Consider the following 19593-nt stretch of genomic DNA (forward strand, 5'->3'; position numbering starts at 1 on the left):
CGTTTGCATGGTTAATGTGAAGTTCTAGCAAGGTAGGTAGGGCACATGCTATTATCCTGTTTCAAGCTGATGAAAGCAGGGCGCTCCACTGGCTGGCGAGGACTAGGGACGCTCCGCTCCGGCTCCTGGCATAGATGGGAGGTGGTCCCTGGGAGCCCAGGGCTCTTGCTGGCTCTGCTTCTTTGTCTCTGCTTGTATGAGCAGCTAGGACAGTTCTGCCTGGAAGCGTTCGGACAGTGCCCTTGGGAGAGTGGGCGCTTGAGGTAGGCGTGCTTTTGAAAGGAAACCAGGGGAAGCTCTTATTCTCCCCCTTGCTGGGAAACCAGAGTGGGGGCCCCCCGAGGCTCCCCAACAACTCACCTGCAGCGAGTCACCCAGGGTTCTAAAGGACAAGCAGTGCAGGTGGCAGCATCCAGGGCCTTTTAGAGAGGGACAGCCACAGCCTCCTGCCTCTTTACATCACCCAGGCCCAGTGTCAACTTGGACAGCCTCTCAAACCTAAGCGCTTTATTCCACGTTGTCTAGTCCAGGGGCCAGAAAACTGCAGCCCTGCTTGAAGGATCTGAATGGGCCTCTGTGTGACGGGCCTGCAGCTGTTTTGTTTTTTTTTTTTTAATTTTAATGTAATTATTTTTGTGTTTGACTAAGTCTTTCACTTTGTAACTCTGGCTCTAGACCAGGCCAGCCTAGAACTCACAGAGGTCTGCCTGCCTCTGCCTTGTGTACGCTGGGATTAAAGGTGTGTGCCGCCATGCCCAGCTAGCACAGGTTTTACAAGTGAACTGTTCCAGTGGGTTTGATGGTGGGGAGGCTCCAACCTAGACCCTTAAGCAAGAAAAATGTTACCTGTACCCCCACTTCCATCTGGGGACCCATATTCTTTAAAAAGTCCTTAGTTACTTAGTATATGTCAAATTACAATCACTTAAAAACTTACAGAAATCTTGCTTTCTTCCCTGTTATATAATAATAGCCAGATAATCATGTGGATTTTGCCTTTTGGTCCCCGGTGCCTCAAATATTTACCATCTGGCCCTTTGCTGAGAAAAATACGCCTGCTCCTGTTCCCCTTCAAGAGCACTGACTGTTTACACAGCAGAACTCGTTAAAGTGGACAGCCAAGGAGGGGAAGGAACTGGGGTACAAACAGGTCTCAGTGAAAGGGGAAGGGGAAGAGGGGTGAACGGAGGCCCCCGGTCCCCTGCTCTGCTGTCCCTCTCACTGCCCATACAGGGCCCCCGGGCAGTCAGGGCTCAAAGAAGCCTCATTTTGGAACAGCCTGTACACCCAGGTGAACCCTGCCATTCTCAGAGAGTGACCGAGACGGGGAGAAGGGAAGGGGTGTGAGCACCAGGAACTGTCCTCTCTAGACCTCACTCTGCACTAGGACGAGGGCCCCCTGGCCTGCCTTAATCCTGCAGCCAGCCCTCTGGGGTGCTGTGAGTTCTTCCGGTTTTATAGTTGAGAAACAGACTTAGAGAACTTAACCAGCTAGCCACCAGGAGTCAGAGCTGGGATTTGCCAATGACTCCTGATTCTGGTCCCATGCTCCCTTTAAGGTACTGAGTTGCCTAGCCTTTTCTTCCCGCCTGTGACCCTCAGAGAGCAAGGAAGAAGATTGATCAGTGCCTTTGGTAGGTTACTGGGTATCTGCTGAGAGTCCCCTTGTCCTGGTCCAATCCATGGCTGAGATGGCTTCTTGTCATACCCCAATGACAGTAACTAACCTGAGGCTCTGGTACCCTGATCTGGAGTTCTGAGCTGCTGAACTCTAGTAGGCTGGGCACAGGGCCTGGAGTGGACAAAGTGACCTTCTGTCTTTAGGTCATTTATGCTTAGCACGTTGGGGTGAATGCAGGCGGAGAGGAGACCATCATCAATGTGGTTCTTGGTAGTGTGGTATTCCTACCACCTTGGAGGTGCCTGGGCGGAGAGAACTGGGGTACCGGGTGAGAGCAGCTGGGACCCAAGCTGGAGGACAGCCCGGGGCCAGAGCCCAAAGGGCCCATCCTAGCAGCTCTACTCTTGAGCGCTGGAGTCACCAAGTCCACATAAGATCCCGGCTCAGCCATTGTGAAACGTTTGCTGGGAGCAGCTTGGCTCTCTTATAGGCTGGGTTTATTTGTCCTGATAATGGTCGTTAATTCACAGGGCTGTTAAAACACCACATGTGCAATAGGAGTCCTCCATGTTTTCCATCTTTTTGGGATCCCTATCCTTTAACATCCAGTGTCCAAATCAAAAGGAACAGTCCTGGACCACTGGCACATGCCTTTAATCCCAGCAGTTGGGAGGCAGGGGCAGGCAAATCTCTTGAGTTTGAGGCCAGCCTGCTCTACATGGTGAGTTTCAAGCCAGCCAGGGCTACATAGTGAGACCTTCATAAATAAAGGCAGCTGTGGTGTGTGTGTGTGTGTGTGTGTGTGTGTGTGTGTGTGTGTGTGTGTGTGTGTTCAGCAGTTAAGAGTACTGTTACTCTGAATTTGAGTCCCAGTACCCACACAGTGACTTACAAGTAACTGCCTTTAACTCTAGTTCCAAGGGATCAGATACCTTCTTCTGGCTTCCACATGTACCCACATATTCCACATGGTGCACACATATGCATGCAGGTATTCATATATACACATACAATAAAAATAAATCTCTCTCTCTCTTTTTTTTTTTTTGGTTTTTCAAGACAGGGTTTCTCTGTGTAGCTTTGCGCCTTTCCTGGAGCTCACTTGGTAGCCCAGGCTGGCCTCGAACTCACAGAGATCCGCCTGCCTCTGCCTCCCGAGTGCTGGGATTAAAGGCGTGCGCCACCAACGCCCGGCTCTCTCTCTTTTTATTTAAAGAACATTCCATCCCATGGCACCAGGAAGTCCTGATGCCTGACCTAGCCCTTCCAAGGCCCCCAGGGAGTCCTTCTTCCTCCACAGTCATGCTCTCAGAGCTGGAGGGACCACCTTCTTGGAGACAAGGCTACCCATTCTCTGGGACCCAACTCAGGCAGGGAACAAGGCCCAAATTTGAATCTGCTCTTCATCTCTGGGTTAGCTGCAGGGCCAACTGAGTTTCATGCTGTGATCGGAGGTACTGAGAGGAATTTCTTCACAGACAGGGAAATGGCTTCAGATGGGTAACAGACACCTCTGCTCAGGTGACTGTGCCTGCTGCCATGATGCTGCAAGCATCTCTTGTACTTACCACTCAAGGGACACAGATGGCCCTTCCCTTCACATTTAGGCAATTGAACTCTGTTACCAATCTCTCCATGAGGGACACTGGATCTTTTTTTTTTTCCTCTTTTTTTGAAACAGGGTTTCTCTGTATAGTCTTGGCTATCCTGGAAACTCATTCTGTAGACCAGGCTGGCCTCAAATTCAGAGATCCGCCTGCCTCTGCCTCCTGAGTGCTGGGATTAAAGATGTGCGCTATCACCACCTGACTAGATCTTTTCTTTTTGAGGCAGGGTCTCACAGTATAACCCAGGCTGGCCTTAAGTTGGTGATTCTCCTGCCTGTGTCTCCTGCAAACTGAGATTACAGGCATAGGCCACCATACCCAGTGATGACTTTTGTAGATTCAAAGGTACTTTGAAATTTTTCCCTAAAAGAAAGTCAGCTCTCAGGCTAAGGAGAGAGTGCAGTCAGGACAGTACTTGCCATGCAAGGTGGATGCATGGCCCCTGAGGAACACAGCTCAGTATTGACTCTCTCTCTCTCTCTCTCTCTCTCTCTCTCTCTCTCTCTCTCTCTCTCTCTCTCTCTCTCTCTCTCTCCCCCCCCCCCCCGCCATAATAACAACAAAACCAGACAGTACAGCTAACTCTGATCCCAAACAATGGCATCCCATGCCTCCATTAGCATGTGATAGATATGAGGAGCTTTCAAAGCAGCACCTTTTCCTGTTCCTGCCTCAGATTTAAAGGGCATAGCTTGGTAAGTGTGAAGCGCCCAACACCTTTGTCCTGTAAAGGTAGCCAAGTCGTTTTGAAGAGCTGCACTGAGCAGTTTTTCCTCTCTTGCTGCCTGTGTTCTTGATTTTCCCTATGTGGGGCTAGTGGACAGTAGGAAGTCATTGTGCCCATCTGGCAGATAAGGAAGCAGAGGCACAATGACCCAGTCTCTGCCCTGGAGAGCAGAGAGGTCGGAGGGAGTGGAGATAAGGCTACATGTCAACAGAAGCTCATGAACGCAAATCTGAAATGATTCCTGGAGAAAGAGGTTTCAAAGCCCATCTCTAGCTGGGGAGCTGGCTCAGCCGGTAAGAGCACTTCCTGCTCTTACACTAAGTGGACCTGGTTCAATTCCTAGTACCCACATGGTGGCCCACAACTTTCTGTAATTCAGTTCCAGGGGATCTGATACCCTCTTCTGGCCTCCAAAGGCACTATGCAAGTGGTGCACACACATACATGTAGTCAGAATGCTCATAGACATAAGTAAAAATAAATACATCTTTAAAATCCATTTCAAAGCCAGATACCTACGGTAATTCTTGAGTGGCATCTCATGTGCACCCTGATGTCAGATTCTTCTGGAGTCTGTGCACGCCCCTAGAAGACTTCGTGCTGGTTAGGAAGGTCTCCGGGTAAGAGGCTCTGGGTCTGCCACCACCCTCTTCTACAGTTCTCAATGTCCTTTTCCTCAAGGAAGTGTGTGCTAGGCTATGTCCATGGGGCAGCTGAACCTGCCATCTCTAGCATAAGGCCAAGAATTGGTCCCCTAAGGTCAAGGGTCACACCTGGGTATGCATTACTACTGGTGGCCTGTGTGAGCTTGGGCAAGCTGTTTCAACCCTCAGACCCTTGGTTTTTATCATGTGTGAAACGAGAAAGGCAATGTGTACTGTGTACTTTATCAGGTCAAGATTTGAACCCAGACTGTCCTGAGGACTAAGTGAGGTTATGGCTGAAACATGCAGTGTGGTGGTTTTCATCTGTGGCCACACAGCTGAACCACAGAGATTTCAAACAACATACACGCAAGGGTTCAGATTTAGAAGTCTGGGACAGTGCCCACCCCTGTGTAGAATGTACAATTGGATCTAAAATCACTTCTCCAGATGGTCTTTGAGACACACAGTAGGCTCTCTGGGATGTTATTCCTTTCTCCTCCTCCTCCTCCTCCTCCTCCTCCTCCTCCTCCTCCTCCTCCTCCTCTTCCTCCTTTTTTTCCTCCTCTGAGACAGGATTTCTCTGTGGAGCCCTGGCTGTCCTGGAACACTTTCTGTCGGCCAGGCTGGTCTTGAACTCAGAGATTCACCTGCCTCTGCCTGCAAGTCCTGGGATTAAAGGCATGCATTACCATCGCCCAGCTGGTTTATTCCTTTCTTTCCTTCATTAAAGAAATTTGTCGTCTGTCTTGGCTATGCTAATATTCTCACAATGGACACCTCCTGGGTACTCTTCTCTCCCACTGTGTATATGTATGTGTACATGTGTGTGTATGTGTGTATGTATGTGTGTGTTCATGCACATATCTATGTATGTGTATATGGTTGTGTGCATGTGTGTATATGTGTATGTATGTGTGTGTTCATGCACATGTGTGTGTATGGTTGTGTGCATGTGTGTATCTGTGCATGCACACATGAGCGTGTGGAGGTCAGAGGACAACTCTGCTGTTGGTTCTCACCCTCTGCCTCATTTGAGAGGTGGTGCTGTGTGCTGCTGCGCTCACTGGTCTAGATGATGCATGAGCCTCTGGGGGATTCTCCTGTCTCCACTTCCCGTCTTGCCGTGGGTATGCTGGGGTTGCAGACACACCCTAATGTATAGGTTCTGATGATCTGAACTCAGGTCTTGCCTTGGCTAGCAAATGCTTTTACCAAGTGAGCCATTTCCCCAGCCTAACCTAAAGCTTTGACAAAAATAACCACCGACAGGAGGAAGAACTTTGACTGTCTAATCGTCCACAATGGCAGGGCTGCTCCTCCGTGTCTCTGTAAGAGTGCCTAATGCCTGGCCCCGTCAAGACTTGCTGACCCGCGTTGATTTTGACTAGGGTGTTGATAGCTAGCCTTGTAAAACTGCGTCAGCCCCAAGACGAGTGTCTCTCCTGTGTTTGCTTCTCTCAGCTGCCACCTCAGTTTCCTCTTTGCAGGGCAGGTGCCTCGGTCGCATCTTCTTGTACAACATCTGAACCGGAGCCAGGAGAAAGTGGCTGCTAGGCTGAAGGAGGTGACAGCTAGCCCATGGCCTCACCCCCTCACCATCCAGAGCTAATAGTTCCTCTCAGGCTAGCTGCTCTGCCTGACGCTTTTTTTTTTTTCCTCTTGGTTTTTCACGACAGGGTTTCTCTGTGTAGTTTTGGTGCCTGTCCTCCATCTTGCTCTGTAGACCAGGCTGGCCTCAAACTCACAGAGATCCGCCTGCCTCTGCCTTCCAAGTGCTGGGATTAAAGGCGTGCACCATCGTCACCTGGCCTGCCCGAGGCTTTTAAAGAATTGTTCTTTTTCTTCTGGTCCTCTGATCTTATTCCTCATCTTATCTTCTTTCTAATTCCTCTCAGCCCTTAGATCCTGTAGAAATCCATCTTTTTCCTCTGAGACCTTCCCATGGGCTCCTCTTCCCAGCCGCATTCACAGCTCTTAGTGTTTGTGTTTCATACATCACTGTTCTAAGCAGCGGGTTTTCTGCAGCGCAGTCTGCAGTCCAAGCCAGACTGTGAGCCCTTTGAAGACAGGGCCAAGTGTTAGTTTTCTTAGTGTCCTTGGTACTTCTAGCTGGTAGCTGGATCCGTCTACAGTGGGTGTTCAATACGCATGGGCTGGCATGGTCACAGGCTGGGTCTAGCCACTGCTGAGCTCCTAAGGGCTATCTATGCATTTGTGTCTGGACCATGGAGAAGGTAGACATGCATCCTGAGTGGCATTTCATCAAGGCCTTGTTCTACAGTCTTTATTGTTTTCTTGTCTGGAGGGGACAGAGCCAAGGAACAGGCATGTGACACTGTTTGACATCCCAGTGGCTACTTAGAATATTTACTTGTGCGCTTTGTAGTGTCCCAGGGTCATCCCGCATTGCAACATCTTTTTGCACTGGTGTGGACCTGGTGACCCTTGTCCTGCCTTGTTTCTTTAACCCTAGGGGGAGCCATGTTCTTTGGACCCAGCTGGAAGCGCCTTCTCTCAGGGAGATACTAGGGACCTCCCCTTGTTGGCAGGGCCTGCTCTCTGTATCTGAACAGGAAGATGAAGAGAAACCCTGTTGCTATAGAAACTCCAGACTGGGGTTTTGGCTTTCTGGGGGCCATCCAAGGATTAGAAGAATAGAAGAGTCAGCTGTGGCCTCTGGGCCATCAGCCATAGACTTAGAATGACGAACTTGGTTCAGGTACCAGTTTACACTTCTTCTTCGGGTCATATGTCATTCGGTGGCAGAGGTAGGATCTGAACACAAGTCTCCTCACTGGAGGTTCCTGTTTCCACTACTTGGCCTCTTCACAGAAACATTATGCGTATTTGGTGTCACAAAAAGTCACCTTTCCTTTCCCTTTTAACTGCTCCTTTTGCTTCCCAAGGCATCCTTGAGAAAAGGACTTTATTCCAGAGCCCTCCTGAGGGAGGATTCCCCCAAACCATCCTCTTCCTGCTTTTCCTTTCTATAGGTATTTCCCTCTAGTCCGTGGACTTCCTTGGATTAGCCAATGGATGTATCTCTTGACGGTCTTTCAGGAGAGATGGGCAGACTGGTGTTGCCTTGGGGAGTCATTGTTCCATCATTAGGGCACAATACAAACATGAGTGAGGGGCTGCCTAGGTGGCACAGTGGTTAAAGGCCCTAACTGTTGATCCTGACAACCCGAGTTCCATCCTCAGGACCCATGTGGTGGAAGGAGAGAACCAGCTCCTGAGAGTTAGCTTCTGACTTCAACGTGTGTGCCGTGAGATGTGTAAAACCACACACAATAAATAAATACATGTAAAAAAAACCTAAAAAATTATGATTTAACGTCAGCGAGAGAACTGAGGGTGCCATGGGTACCACCTGAGTCAATATTGCAAGAGAGCAGGCCACGCTGTGAGGACCCTTGAGAGAAATGGATTCTCTCAGAGAACTTGGCCTAAGTTCTGCCTCTGATGAGTTTTATTCCTTTACCTTCTCAGCTGCCTCTCCATGTTGATGTGTTCAACGAAATAATACAACAGAGAGCATTAACAGAGGAGCAGAAGAGTCCTGGCTTTGGTTCTGGGCTGTTTGTGCACAGGCAGGCCCTTTTCCTTCAAGGAGTCTCTCTGCCTCTCTGTCTCTTTCTCTCTCTCTATTTCTGTCTCTGTCTCTCTCCAAGATCTTACTCTGTAGACCATAGTGGCCTTGAACTCACACTAGCCCACCACCTGCCTCTGCCTCCTGAGTGCACGATCAAACCTGGTTAGTCCCTCCATCTTTGAAGTGCTCCCCATCACTCCTCTCACATCCTGCTCATGTGAAGCATCCTTGCTGGCCAGCAGCCACCTGCTCAGAGAAGGCCTGCTTCACTCCCCCTGTGCGGTGGCCCGTGGTACAGTAAAGCCTGTGGGTGCCACCAAGACTGCTGCGGCTGTTGTGATTAGACAAGGTGACTTGGCACCGTGTCTGTGACCAGTGCCTGTTTTAGCAACGTGGTAAATATTGACTCTGCGGTGTGAATGTGGAAAGGAGAGATGACGGCATCAACTCATTCGGAGAGGAGAAGCTCACCCACCCTGATAACGTAAGATGGAGTTACGCCACGGGGAGGTTTAGGAGTGGAGAGCACTGAAAAGAACAAGAAAGCCTTCCGTGCACAGTCAATGGTTGGATAGCTCTCTGACCCATCTGTTAGTTTAAAAATCAATGTCACATAGAAAAACAATACAAGCCGGGCAGGGGCGGCGCATGCCTTTAATCCCAGCACTCGGGAGGCAGAGGCAGGTGGATTTTTGAGTTCAAGGCCAGCCTGGTCTACAGAATGAGTTCCAGGACAGTCAGGGCTACACCGAGAAACTCTGTCTTGAAAAACCAAAAAATAGATAGATAGATAGATAGATAGATAGATAGATAGATAGATAGATAGATAGATAGATAGATAGACAGACAGGTAGGTAGATAGGTAGGTAGGTAGGTAGATAGCTAGCTAGCATTTTTTTTTTCTCCCAAAGGGTCTGAAGGAGCTTTCGGAGTCCATCCAGGTACCTTTGCATCTTGCACAGTGGCACCACAGCTGTCAAAAACAAAGTCTGTGTAACAGAACCCGATTGCAGTGTGTTTACCTGCTGCTCTGTAACCATAAAAGTGGAATGTGGTGGGGAGAAGAATTCCAACCATGTCAGGTTTCAGGACTGCATTTTCTATGTCAATAGTCATTCAGTTGCTTCGAGTACTTCCTGGTTGCCAGGCCTCTCCCTCCATCAAGGCATGGGGCTGGGGACAGGGCACACTTGAGAGCTAGAGGTGGGAGGAGCCAGGTTTGGAGGAGGGCCCAGGACATAGAAACTGATGCACTCGGGGGAGGGTTAGGGCTGGGGTGACATTAGAATAATTCTCATTAACTAGGCCTTAGCATTATTCCAGGAGCCTTGTGTGCTATTAGTAACCCCACAGAAATTTTATAGGATAGGTGTTAATCCCACAGGTCAAGAATAAGACCACTACTACAATTTAAAAACCAAATCTGAAGCAAGCTTTAATTAAATACTGGCCAGGTGGATGGGCTCTAGTCAGGTCCATCGTTTCCAGAAGATGACCCCGAGTTACTGATTGCAGCAGCTTAACTATTTCCCATCAGATCCAATCAAGGGCCGAGAGTATACATCCTGACTTACCTCCAGCCTACATCCAGTCACGGGAAAGCATACATCCTGATGTACTTCCTGCCTGTGAACCCCCTGCCCACATGTGATCAAGCACACTTGATGCAGATGGGTCAAACAAGCTGTTTCGGCACGGGAAAACATGTGGCTTGTTATCTTCTGTAAACAGTAGCCTCCAGCATTTCAGGGACTGTCTGTCCTTGGGCAAGGGGCTTGCAGATCAGAGGCATTTTTGTTTCATGGATCTCTAAGGCATAGTAATTAAAACTTAAAGTTTGGCTCTCACATAGGCTCAGGCTACCTTCTAGGGAGGAGGGTACCTGGGCCAGGTAGTCAGTTCTGGTCAGAACTGGTCAGTAGACTACCTAGCATTTGCACCTTGTACCAAACCAGGCTGCTTCTCATGTGCTTCATAGTTCTGTACCAGAACAGAAGCCTAAAGGGAGCCTGAGCTAGCAAATGAGTGTGTACAGACCCCATCTGGATTGAGGACCGTGGAGGAAGAGGCAGCCTCAGCTGTAAGATGTGGATGGGCTGATGTGTGGCACCTGCACCCAGGGCTGGGTGTGTCAGCCCTCAGCTGTGGGACAGACAACCCTCAGAGGCCAGTTGGTCCAGACTGTGGGCCTACAAGAACCATGGGATAGAGAGCCTCCTTTGAGCTACCTTTTGGCTAACCTGGAGGTCCTTCATTTGCTGACTATTTGCAGGATGAGGAGGCCCTTTGTTTGGGAGCAGGGAGCTGGAGTGTAGGGAGCTCCCTCCGGGCTCTGGGGTGAGGAGAAGGTGGTTGGTTGGCCTTCCTTGTTTCTGGTTGAATAAATGAGCAAAGGGGTCTTAAGATTGCTCAGCTTTTGAGCTGCATTGTTAGAGCCTGTGTCTGAGTCGGAGGAAGTCATTGACTCTGGTTCCACAGGACCTGTCTCAGAGTGGGGGACCTACCCTGAGAAATCTCCTGTCTGCACACTTTAAGTGGAAAGTGCTTGTCCCCAGATAAGGGCCTGTCTTCCCAGGGTGCCTCAGAGCCGGCTCTTATCACTTAAAGCCAGTTTCCACTTAGTTCATTTTCTTAGGAGGAAGGATCTGTGTTTCGGGGGAGAAGGGCTGGAATGTTTGTTTGTTTGTTTTAACTTAAGTGGCTAAGTTGATTAGAACCTACCCATACTCATAAAAACGGCTTATCCCATGGTCAGGATATTTTGAGCTGTGGCTAGAATATCTTTGGTTTCCCGGCAAAGCAGTTTGTAATTTGATGTTGGGAAGGTTTCAAAGTTGCAAAAACAGAAAGGAGCCGTGGTGTCTGAATTCTCTTTGAGGTACACACCTCGGTTCTGGCTTTTACCCAGTGGTGATTGTTGGGAGGGGGAGCCCGCCTTTGGTTGGAGCTGTAAAACTGACAGAACACGTTCACAAACACCATCTCCTTCAGTCCTTTCTTCTGCATTTCTAGAAAGCCTCAGAGACGTTAAGGGACCCAGCTGCACACCTAGGGAAGAACAGCGCCACAGTTGAGTCACACTTTCTGCCGAGATCAGAAGCAAGGCAGGAAGCTCTATGTTCTTTTTGAGGTGCTGGCCTTTTCAGGTTCCAGGATGTGAGCCCTCTGCACACAGGCAGGTGTGATAAGTCACTGACTGGGCCAGGCTAGGAGGACCAACAGTGTGGGACCAGGGTGGTGCTTTGTTCTCCAAGACCTTCTGTGGCGGATGCTGATGCTGCTTAGTGTTCGTTTTCCCCGTGGAGCGGGGAGGTGGAGAGGTAAGTATTAGCTCCATTTTACAGAGGAGGCAAATACTGTCTTCGAGTGACTCGATGTTATTAATTCATCATTCACAAAACAAATACGTACAGGAGGCACTTAGGAGCTGAGATCACAGCGAGTGACTGGGGAAGAAGGGACTTGAAGGCAAACGGGAGCGAACACAGTAGGTGCCTGTGCTGGCTGTTTTTATTGCCAACTCGACACAACCTAGAGTCACCTGGGAAGAGGAAGCCTTATCTGAGGAGTTGCCTCCATCAGATTGGCTTGAGGTGCTCGCTGCCTGTAAGAGACTGACTTGATTAATCTGGGAGGGTCCAGTCCACTGTGGGCAGCACCGTCTCTAGGCAGCTGGATCTCAGTTGTCTGAGAAAACTAGCTGAGCACAAGCCAGTGAGTGAGCCAGCAAGCAGCTGGCGTGGTCCTCCGCGGTCTCTGCTTCGGGTTCCTGCCTTGGGTTCCTGCCCTGAGTTCCTGCCCTGACTGACGTCCATCAGTGATGGACTGTGACCTGGAAATGTAAGGTGAAATAGACCCTTTCCTCTCCCGAGTTGCTCTTAGTCATTGTGTTTATCACAGCAATGGAAAAGCAAACTAGAACAGTGTCCAGTGTCTAGTGAGTGAGTACCCTGGAGATGAGCCAGGCTGGGTAACTCCTAATGTTCACCGTAGCATTGAGAGCAAGAGGACTCCAGCCACTACTGCAGAATACTTTTGCTAGGATGTAAATCACGACAATAACAATTGCCAGCACTTACTGTGTGCCTGCTGTATAGAAGACATACACTGGGCATTTTGCGCGTGCTATATCTGATGGTCAGATGGACTGTGAAGCAACAGCCATTGACCTTGCACCACAGAAGAGATGCGGCTCATACTCTAAGTCAGTCTAGGCTTAAAATTGGGAACCGTTGACTACAAATCCAGAACACTTTTTGCTGAACCACATCACCTCTCTATGATGATGAGCCTCGAGTTACCGGATAGAGAAGGATGACGCCAGTGTCTTCTGGAAGCTCAAAGTGAAAAAAGGGCCAGGTGTGACAGAGGCTCCGATACGTGGATTGGGCCACGGCTCTGGCAGAGAATCTAATGTCTGAGAGAAAGGAGTATGTGTTGGGGTGAGGGGATCATCCCTCTGTATCTGGTTGGCCTAACGTCCTCAGCAGCCAGATCCCCTGGGCACAGTGAACCCTGAAGGATCTCTGAGCCCCTTTTCTTTGCTGTATGAGTTTCCAGAGGTTGCTGTAACAAATGATCATCAGCTTTAAAGCCACGGGAATCTATTCCTCCTAGTTGTCGGAAATCTGAAATCAAGGTCTTGTCAGGGTTGGTTCTCCCTCACCGGGAGCCCATTTCATACCTTCCTGACTCATGGAGCCTGATGAGTCTTTAGTGTTCTTCACACCCTTCCCCGCTGTGTCTGAGGGTCCTGCTCTCTGGTCTGCCCTCCTCCTGCTTCACTGTCATTGGCCTCGCCTAGGTAACTCAGGATTGGCCTCATTTCAAGATCCTCACGTTAGTTTCATCTAAGAAGACTTACCAAATCTGGCCATGTTCACATTTCCTAGGGGTAGGACACTGGACATCTTTTAGGAGTCCAGCCCACTACATCTGTCTACGGTTTCCTCATCAAGTCCAAGACCTTTGGAGACCCTGTACTCACTGGGTCTCCCCATACTCATATCAGCTGCTCTGCCCCCTGCCCCCTCCCAGGCCTCTTGGTCACGTAGGTCTTGGCTCCCTGTCCCTCACTAATGGTGGGCCTTGTAGAAAGCGCCCACAGAGCCCGGCGATTCGCTGCTCTTATACTTCAAGGTGGTAATTCCTACCTTGAACATGCTGCCTTTTTTCTTTGTGGTACTGGCAGGCAAGAGCATATCGTTGGCCTTGCAGGGTTCCAGGTCAGCCGGGCGGTTTGTTGTGCTGCCAGATTGACATTGGCACCTGTCTCTGACCACCAACTCCCCCCTTCCCCCCATCCTGCTGCTTTACCTGGGTGTCACTCTGCAAAAGTCTGTTCTTCTGTCAGGTCCCTGCTCTCTCCCTGTTTCCAGCCCCTTAGGGCTGAGACTTACTGTGTGCCTGTCGGCTGCCTGCTCATTGTGCTTGGTAATCTACCTCTCTTCCCTGAACTGGGTCATATGTTATTTTTATTTAATGGTATTAGCTTACCTGAGGGCCCAGTTCCTGTTTCTCTGCTGAGATATAAGCTTCCCTGTGACATCTTGGACATAGCTTTTGAGAAATAGCTGTTGCCTCCTTGAATGCTCATCTGGCATAAGAAAGCATTTACTTATCTATCTATCTATCTATCTATCTATCTATCTATCTATCTATCTATCTATCTATTAGTGTTTTTATTGGCATATGTTACTCATACATAACAATAGGTTTTATTATGTCAGTCATATATGGATATATAATGTATTTGTCTCATATTTATCTTTCATTACCCTCACCTGTTCCCCTTTCATATCTTCTGCTCCCCTTCCTCTTCCCACCCAGTCCCTCTTCTACTTAAAAAAAAATATTTATGTATGTATGAATGCATGTATTTGTTTTGAGACAAGGTCTCACTATGTAGCTCTGATTGACCTAGAATTTGCTGTGTAGACCAGGATGGCCTTGAACTCCCAGAGACCTGCCTACCTCTGCCTCCTGAATGCTAGAATTGAAGGCCAACATACACAGCTCATGTATTTACCTAAGGAGGACATTTTATCTCATCTCATCTCTGTTCCTAAATTTCCAAGGTGACTTTGAATGTGTTACCAGTCTCCTTAGTTTCTATTTCTTTCTTTGGAAATCCAGAGCACTGGACTGTGAGATGTCCTTGAAGGTCCCTTTCAGCCTGATCATTCTGTGATCATCCTAACAGCCTTCAGTTCTCCAAAGGCTCATGTCAGAGAATGTCAGGGCCTGGACCAATGTGAATGTTTTCCTTATGACCACAGGAGGGTCACAGATAGTGGCTCCCCAACTCTGGTCCTGTGTTGGCTGAGTTTCATGTCAGCTTGCCACAAGATATAATTATCTGACAGGAGGGAGCCTAATTGAGAAACTGCCTCTATAAGATCCGGCTGTACCCAGGCCTGTAGGGCATTTTCTTAATTAGTGACAGGTGGGGGAGGGCCCAGCCTATTGTGGGTGGTGCCATCCCTGGGCTGAGCAATCCATGAGGAGCAAGCTAGTAAGCACCCTCCTCCACAGGCCGTGTCTGCATCAGCTCCTTGCCTTCAGGTTTCTGCCTCAACTACTGTCGATGTGATGAATTGAGAAATGGAAATGTAAGTGAAATAAAGCCTCCCCCCCCCAAGTTGCTTTTGATCATGGTGTTTCATCACAGCAATGAAAAGCCTAACAAAGATAGGCCCCAATACTAATACTGCCTCTATAAGTAGTATTCCTAAAAAGCAAACTGCAGGAAGGAGCCATTGTTCTGTTAGAGCAGTGTCCCTGCCAGCCCCATCCCCATGGATCAGGTTCTCTGGGGTCCATTGAGGCCATCCTGGAGGCTGGAGACCAAAACCAAATTTAAAACAACAAACAAAAAACAAACTGCTCGACGGCTGTGACCTCCACAGGGACTGCACAGCCACGCCTTGTGGACCTGGCCCCTCAGCCACACCCAGGGAAGGTGGGTGGCTCCCTCATTTGCCCAGGGAACCGACTAATTTGTCCTGAAGCAGACGGTGTCAGTCTTGCTCACAATGGCTTCCTGATTTATTCATGTGAGGCTGGACCACTTTGCAGGATTGAGCCCTTGCTTCCCCGTGGCTTCCATGTAATGGGCAGCCAGCTGTGTTCTCCCAGAGTCCATAATTTCTTAAATCCAGCTTGCTTTCCCAGTCACCGCAGGAAACCTATAACTCTGGTCACTTAATAATACCCTCTTCTTGGGTTTGTGGTCATTTTAGAAGAAAGATATTCTTATCTGGGCCTCCGCGCTTTCTCCGTCAGTGTGTGAGTTGGGCTAGATGCTGTCTCAGAGATTTTCGAGCCCTTAGCTTCTTTTATTCTTCGTCAATAAATGTTATTGCGCATGTGTGTCTTGCAGTAGTGGGTGGGCATATTTGATGTTGGGAACTAAACCCAGCCAAGGGCCAAGCACATGCTCTGTCATGAACTTGTCCTCCAGCCCCTTGTTGTTGACTTATTTTTAAAATTAAAATATAATTACATCACTCCCCGCTCCCTTTCCTCCCTTCAGCCCCTCCTGTGCCCTCCTATTCCCTTTCAAATTGATGGCCTCTTTTTCTTTGCTTATTATTGGTGTGTGTGTGTGTGTGTGTGTGTGTGTGTGTGTGTGTGTGTGTGTGTGTGAAGCCTCCCTGTCACTTCTAGGAGACATAATCTCACAGCAGAGGACTTCCTGGTCCTGGGCTCCATTTTCTCTTCTGCGGTGTTTCCCGAGCCTTAGGGGCGGGAGTTAGGTTGTAGATGTGTCCACTGGGGCTGGGCACCCCACAGCCAGTTGGCCTCTGCATTGTGACCAGTTGCGGTTTCTGTGATGGTCTTCATCTGCTGCCCGGCGAGGGAAAGCTTTTATGCAGGACGAGAGCCACACTTACCTGTGGGTATAAGGATAAGTTTTAGGATGCAGTTAGGAATTATGCTGATCTAGTAAAGTGGCAATAGTAGGTTATACTCTAAGATCGATGCCCTCGCTAGTAGTTGGCTAGGTTTAGGACCAGGCATGGTCCTCCCCCTACCCTGCATTGAGTGGGCCTTAAGGTTCTCTATTTTCAAGTGTTTTGTTTTGTTTGGCTTTTTTTTTTTTTTATTCACCTAGCACCTCCGCCCTTTAGTGTATTGCAATACTGAGGGTTGAATGCTAGATAAGTATCTTCACCCCTGAGCTATATCTCCAGGCCTCTTCTTACCTTTAAATTATCATAATCATTATTATTTATTTTTGTTTGTGTGGCATATGGGTATGTGGATAGTTGTGTGTATACATACATACCCACAATGTGCACGTGTGTGTACAAACCTACCCATAATGTGCATGTGTGTGGAGGCTAGAAGTCAGAGTCGGGGTCTTCTTCTATCACTTTCCACTTTATTTTTAAAAAGATTTATCTGTCTCTATTTTATTTGGTTTTTGAGACAAGGTTTCTCTGTGTAACAGCCTTGGCTGGAACTCACTCTGGAGACCAGCCTGGCCTCAAACTCACAGAGATCCACCTGCTTCTGCTTCCCAAGTGCTGGGATTAAAGGTGTGAGCCACCACCGCCCAGCTATTTGTTTTTATTTTTATATGTATGGATGTTTTGCTTGCATGCATATGTGCACCACGTACCTGTAGAGGCCAGAAGAGGCATCAGATCCACTGGAAGTGGAGTTATAGACAGTTGTGAGCTACCATGTGGGTGCTGGGAACCGAACCCAGGTCCTCTGCAAGAGCAGTAAGTTCTGTTAACCACTGAGCCATCTCGCCAGCCCCTTCTTTTTAGTTTTTGAGACAAGGTGCTTTACTGAACCTGGAGCTTGCAGTTTTGGCTAGATTGGCTGGGCAGTGAGCTCCTGGGATCTGCCTGTCTGCAACCCTCCCATCCCCATGCTAGGGTTGCAGATGAGCGGTGCCATGCCTGGCTTTATATGGGTCCTGCGGATCCAAACCAGGTCATTATGCTTGTAGGAGAAGCACTTTACCCACCAGCCTCTCCTCAGCCCCTGCCTTCTTATTTCGAGGCATCCCACTCTTACTTAGATTTAGTCCGCCTGTTTCCCTGCGGCTTTTGCTTCCATAGGATGGCACAGAATGTAATCAGAAACCTCCCAGTTGCTTGGAAGCCTTTCGTCTGGTTTCACTTTTCTGCCCAATTACTGAATCTTAAAGGCGCCTCATGTAGTTTAAGTGGTTAGCTCTTGGGCTCTTACTCAGATTCACATAGTGCCTTCCGGCTCCTTCAGCCTCCCAGCCTTAAATCTCAGCGACAAGGGGCCAAGTCTTAGGCCTGCTGTAAAGGTATTGGCAGAGTGCCCCACCCCCACCCCCAATCCCAGCAGGAAGAGAGAGCTGGAGCCTGTCACTTTACAGGACATTTGAAATGTTGTTGTGACAGCTGCCGTACTCTGGCTGCAGAATGAAGAATCAGCTCTTAATGACTTGGTTGCCACCTTGTGGACTGTCTGGGGGCCGGCCAGGTGTGGTAGGGATCTCAGCCTCCTTATGGGGACCAGACTGACAGGGACAGTCCTAGTTCTCTCTTCTCTCCTCTCTCTGTGTCTCTGTGTGTGTGTGTGTGCACATGAGCACAGGGGTGTGTTCACATGTGCAGAGGTGCTTATGCCTATGTGTGCATGTGCAGAGGCGAGAGGTTGACACTGGAGTACCTTCCTCTATTGCTTTATTATCTAATTTTTTGAGACAGGGTCTCTCATTGGACCTGGAGCTTACCAATTAGCCTGGTTAGTGAGCCCCTGAGACCTTCCTGTCTTTGCCTCCCAGTGCTAGGGTTATAGAAGGGGTCATCATACCTGGCTTTTTATGTGGGTACTGGGGATCTGAGTCAGGGTCCTCATGTTTGGACTGCGAGTACCTTAGCTGCTGAGCCCTGTCCCCATCCCCAGTTGTTTCTGTACAATCTTTTGTCAGATGTTCTGATCATACTGAAGATAGACTTTATATCCATTTTTTCCAGTTAGAGTATATTTTCTCTATCATTTTCTCTATAAATATATTTATTACTATGCGGTGTTACAGAGAGGATTTTTTGTTTTGTTTTGTTTTTTTTTTGAGACAGAGTTTCTCTGTGTAACTCTGGCTGTCCTGGAACTAGCTCTGTAGATCAAGCTGGCCTCCAACTCACAGATATTTACCTGTCTGTCTTCAGAGTGCTGGCATTAAAGGCATGCACCACCACTGCCTGGCCAAGAATTTTTTTAACATGATCATGTTTAACTCCCTTTTTCCAGACAGGGTCTCATTCTATAGTCCAGATGGTGTCCAACTCACACTGGTCCCCTTGCTTCGGCCTTCTGGGTGCAGGAATTGGGAGGCAGGAACTGCCATGCCTGGCTATGTTTAACTTTTATAGTTGGAAACTAGTTAATAAAACAATAGTGCATTTAAAAGTTTCATCTCATTGTCCTCCTGGACCTTTCTAGTACCTTCCTCAGAAGTAGCATGGCCTCTTCATGGCCTATCACAAATCCAAGCTTATGTAACCATACATATGCATATTCTGCATTTAAAAAACAGATGGGACCAGACTACACACAGATGGTATCAGAATAATGTTTCCCAATTTTATTATTTTTTAAAAAAAGGTTTGTTCATTGCCCAGGCATGATGATACATACTTTTGATCTCAGTACTTGGGAGGCAGAGGCAGGTGATTTGAGACTAGCCTATTCTATGTAGTAAGTTCAAGACTATTAGCTAGGGCTCCATAGTGAGACCCTGTCTTAAAAAAACTGATTTATTTTTATTTTATGTGTGTGTTTGCCTGTATGCACGTATGTGTACCATGTGTGTACCTGGTGCCCATGGAGGCTGGAAGAGGATGTCAGACCTCCTGGAACTGGAGTTACAGATGGTTGTGACCACTATGTGGGTGCTGGGAACTGAACGTGGGTCCTCTGCAAAAGTATCAAGGGCTCTTACCTGCAGAGCCAACATTCCAGTCCAACAACTTGATTATATGTCTGTCTGTCTGTCTATCTATCTATCTATCTATCTATCTATCTATCTATCTATCTTGTATCTGAGACAGGGTCTCACTGTTTAGTTCCAGCTGTCCTAGAACTTGTTCTGTTGACCAAGCTAGCTTCAAACTCACAGAGATCCACCCGACTCTGCCTCCTGATTGCTGGGATTAAAGGCATGCACCACTATGCCAAGCTTTGATTTTTTAATACACTTTTCAAGATCATTATGCATTTGTGTATACATATGTGTGTGTCCCATTCTTTTTAACAGCTATGTAGGGCATCTGTTGATAGACTTTTAGGTTGTTATAGAAATGAACATCTTCATATGTCATGTATCTCTCCTATCACCCACCACGTATGGTTCTAGATGGTGAAGATTCACCAGTATAACAAGATGAACACCTGTGTCACCC

At 48.3% G+C, this 19593-nt stretch overlaps 1 protein-coding gene across 7 annotated transcripts in view; it reads left to right on the forward strand.

Moving 5' to 3' along the window:
- Dapk2 (death associated protein kinase 2) overlaps positions 1–19593 on the forward strand; it is a 127758-nt gene that overhangs the window by 17146 nt on the left and 91019 nt on the right. The gene's annotated exons all lie outside the window — the stretch shown is intronic.

Source organism: Peromyscus maniculatus, chromosome 7 (assembly GCF_049852395.1).
Source record: "Peromyscus maniculatus bairdii isolate BWxNUB_F1_BW_parent chromosome 7, HU_Pman_BW_mat_3.1, whole genome shotgun sequence".
Lineage (NCBI taxonomy): Eukaryota > Metazoa > Chordata > Mammalia > Rodentia > Cricetidae > Peromyscus > Peromyscus maniculatus.